Source organism: Doryrhamphus excisus, chromosome 8, assembly GCF_030265055.1.
Source record: "Doryrhamphus excisus isolate RoL2022-K1 chromosome 8, RoL_Dexc_1.0, whole genome shotgun sequence".
Lineage (NCBI taxonomy): Eukaryota > Metazoa > Chordata > Actinopteri > Syngnathiformes > Syngnathidae > Doryrhamphus > Doryrhamphus excisus.
The window spans coordinates 14,508,365-14,512,818 of record NC_080473.1 but is presented as its reverse complement, the minus strand read 5'-3'; positions in this window follow the sequence as shown (position 1 = coordinate 14,512,818).

Sequence of the window (4,454 nt, the reverse complement as noted above, 5' to 3'; positions counted from 1 at the left end):
CGCCGCTGCTTCCCCGGTATAATCAAGTTTCGCAGTTTTATTAGCGTCATCCGGGTTTTGACATTTCAAAATAAAATACTTCTATTAACTATTGCAGTTTAAAAATAAGTAATTTGGTAGCAACTTTGTTATTATTTCTTGATATCACGGTTTTCACAAATACATAAGTAATACACTATTTGGTGTAGTACAGGAATTAATTTAAATGCAGTAACAGTGGGGCAAAAATTCGATCTTTAATTTTGAAAAACGAATCATCCGCTGTTTCCCTTTGCGCCAGTTACACTGACACTTCTGGGCTCAGCAGCTGCTGTAGTGCGCATGCGCTGAAGTGACCGGCTGTCAAAAGGGCGTAAAAGCTATCCGCTGCAAACTTGTGTCTGTGCAGAAGTGTCTCTGCCTTAATCAATTACATTGAAATAAATGAATGAATGGGACGACAAGACGGGAAAGAGGCCCTTTTTCAGAGCCATTTAGTTTAGACTGTGTGTGAGCAGCAGAGGCTGATGTTATTAGATGACATAGCCACTCATGAATTATGCATCAGTGAGGTCATATCTGTTATAACTGCTGCAGGAGATGACCCACCTGACCCCATAAATTCTCCTGGGATGTGACATTCGGGTGAGGGGGTGTGGAAGCAGGTGTTATAACATGCATTTGTGTGTGTGTTAATATTGATATTACACATAAAATTGCGGAGTTATAAAAAAAAACCTTTCTTTTTTCATTGTAAATACACAGACGCTGGAAGAAGAAAGAGAAGAAGAAGAAGAAGCAAAGAGGGATTGATTTCATTGCATTATCTGGGTCATTGCCTCCCCCTCCTCCTCTCAATGTCCCCATCCTCCAGCTTTGCTCCATTCCCTTTTTTATCCATCAGGTAATGAATGAAAAAACAATAATAATAAACATAATTTGTAACTGGTGTGATCACACAAGATGCAATGGTCTCTATAAATAGAAAAACAAAAAAAATGGATTCCAAAGAACCTAAAAAAAGAAGGGATAAAGATGCTCAGAAGAGAAACGACAGCATGATTGATGATAAATCTCCCCTTCCATACGTGTGCATGCATCATCACATGCACTCGTTTAATGTTTGGCCTTCATGCTCCATGGCTCACTATGCAGACCACGTGAGAGCCACATTACAATGACTCTTTGGAAGACAAATGACCTGGCTCGATGGAGGTAAAGACCCAAGCATCTTTGCTCACACAGGACGCCTCAAAGGAGGCGCTGGTGTAAGCATGAAAGTGTGCCGTGGAAAACAAGATTAGGATTAAAGCGAAGAGAGGGATTCTACTTTGTGACTTTATAGTGTCACCGCAGAATGAGACTAAAGACAATCCTCTTTGTAATGAAAGATCTGCTCTGTGTTGGAGATTGCATCACATTCAATTATGGCTTTAAAAAAAAAAGAAAACAAACAAAACATCGGCATTCCCGGCCAGTTGAGAGACATAGTGTCCTGAGTCTTCCCTGAGACCTCCTACCGGTCTGACGTACCCCGGACACCCCCCAAAGAGGCCTCTTTTCATTTAGATACATATGCCGAATGGACCCATTTTATAATTTCACTGATTGTATTAATCCAGTTTTTTGTTCTTATACGGATGTTTGTGCCACATAGAAATGTGCAACTTTCCAAATTGTAGATTTGCCACCATTATTATTAGATTCTCATTTGTCTTGTTGTTAGTCGGAAAATGTGTTATTTTAGTTGATTCTTCTTCTTGATTTAGTCATTCATTTTCTAACGCTTATCCTCACGAGGGGTGCTGGAGCCTATCCCAGCTGTCTTCAGGCGAGAGGCGAGGTACACCCTGGACTGGACTGTTCACCAGCCAATCACAGGGCACATATATATGACATATATATACTACACATACTACATATATACTACACATATATATATATACTACTATAAGAGTACTACACTGAAATAACAACAAATACAGATGAACCTTGGTTAGTGTCATTAACTCGTCCCAGAAGGTCTGACTCTAACCAAAACGGACTTTAACCAAACACATTTTTTCCCAAGAAAAATACTAATTAAATCCAATGAATCCATTCCATGAGAGCAAAGAGAGGCGGGGTACACCCTGGACTGGTGGCCAGCCAATCACAGGGCACATATAGACAAACAACCATTCACACTCACATTCATACCTATGGACAATTTGGAGTCGCTAATTAACCTAGCATGTTTTTGGAATGTGGGAGGAAAGCGGAGAAAACCCACGCATGCACGAGGAGAACATGCAAACCGAGGGTGGAATTGAACCCTGGTCTCCTGGCTGTGAGGTCTGCGCGCTAACCCCTTCTTGATTTATTTTAATTCTATTTTGTTGTTTATATTTATAATTTGCATTGCACATTGCAGTATTTGTCTTCAGTGTAATATTCATTCCATGACTATAAATTTGTGGCATAACATTTCCAAAATGTCCAAAGCAGGACAAGTTTAAGCTCAATTGATGATTTTTGAAGAAATTCTTTGAATTGTGTAACTACAATATAAAAACAATTAAGCAAGTACAGCTATATAATGACATCAGAACATCAAACAAAAGATGATTAAATATAAAATTAAATATATAATATTGTATATAAAAAACAAGATTGTGACATATTGTTTTGACCTAAAAAAATGCAACTTTAATTGAGGTTCAATAGAATCAACGTACACTGTGGCCAGTGTCACGCCCTTCCTTCATCTTTATGGAGCTTCAGTCCTCCCCAGTGGTGAGTGGGGGTCAGAACAAGCTGTTCCCAATGCAGCTTCAGGATCTTTTTGTGCCAACAGGGGGAGACGTGAGCCCATTTGAATCATTTCAGCAACGTCTATTGAACATAAGCATCTCTTGTCACTGTGTGATGTGTTGCGTTCAGGTACAGTGTCTCTACTATCTCTTTGCCTGCATTAGCTGAGGGACTTGACAGTAAAATCACAGTAAAGGTACTGCATAGGTGGTAGTAACTGAAGTTGGAGTTACATGCATTTAAATTTAAGCTGCTTTACTGTACTATATATATATAATGTACTATATTTGTAGTTGATGTGTTTTTGTTTATTTATTGATTGTTTATTTATATTTATTTCACATACCCAGGGATCATTTGGAGCAAAATAATTGCAGTTTTGTGCCGATGTGTAGTTTTTTTTACTTTAACGGCAATGTATTCTTTTATTAATGTTGTTACGTTGTCTTATATTGTAGCATATACACATTGTTAAATTATTCACAAATACAGTAATCCCTCACTTATCGCAGGTAATTGGTTCCTGAAAAGTGAACTTCAGCAAACTATGATTATGTATTCATAAATTCAATATTTTCACAGTCAGAGCATTAAAAACACAGTTTCTAAATATAGATGTTAACATTATTAGAGCCTTACAGACATGAAATAACACCCCTATAGTCACATTTAGACTTGTATTACCCAATATTGTAGACATAAATAAGACAAAAGACATTCAAGGTACAAATAGGACTCGTACTTGTGTGTGTTGCTGTAAATGTGTTCCAGTGTGTGCAGGTGAGTGGGGGGGGGGGGGGGGGGGGTGGACAGGAATTGTTGCCGGGGGTTACAGCTGCAACAGTAGCCCGTGTTACGGATTATTGTGAGGTCATTCAAACCTGCAACAAAAGCTGGTTGTTGTGAGGATCAAGTCTGGTGCTTGTGTGTCTCACGGAACAGTACAGTAACATTACTGACACCTAGTGATCAATGTAGTGTGAAATTCTACGTGCCTTATATTTGTACTTCAGGGTACCATTTGTACCGTCTTCATCACACACACAATAATGATACAAACGGAAATAATGTAACACAAACTGATTTGTGAGACATTTTTGTGATCCAAATGCATTACTCTTTTGATCGCATATTGTTTTGAGAAGACATACACTTCACTTAAGTGGTCCTAGCAACAGAAATTGCTAGGACAGTGGTGGCTTTTAGGATTTAGTGTACAGAAATGTGACCCACATCCTTCCAAACCTAATGTTGGATGTTGCTGGATGCATTCAAGCAGGCAGATTCTGAAAATGACGTAATAACAATCACGTTAATTGACTACTTTTAATGGGGACACATTTTACTCAACACACTCACCGCAAACCTGTAGTCATCCCACTAAATTCAGCTTCACATCCCGAGTCAGTGATGTAAAAATCCGCCAAAGTTCTTGATATTTTCAAGTCGAGTCTAATTTGACTCCGAATCGCGTAACTTTAGTTAATATTTTGTAGTCCAGTCGCTGTTAAAAATCTAATTTTCAGTGGTTAGCCGTCTTCTTTTACTGCTGCTTCAATGTGTGTTGGTGGCGCTGTCGCCCCCTGCCGAGCCAAGGAGGTACTGCATGAAGAAGCTCCTTTATAGTTATACTTTACAATCCGATACACGAAATTACCGTAGTTAATAAGGATCGAACCTAC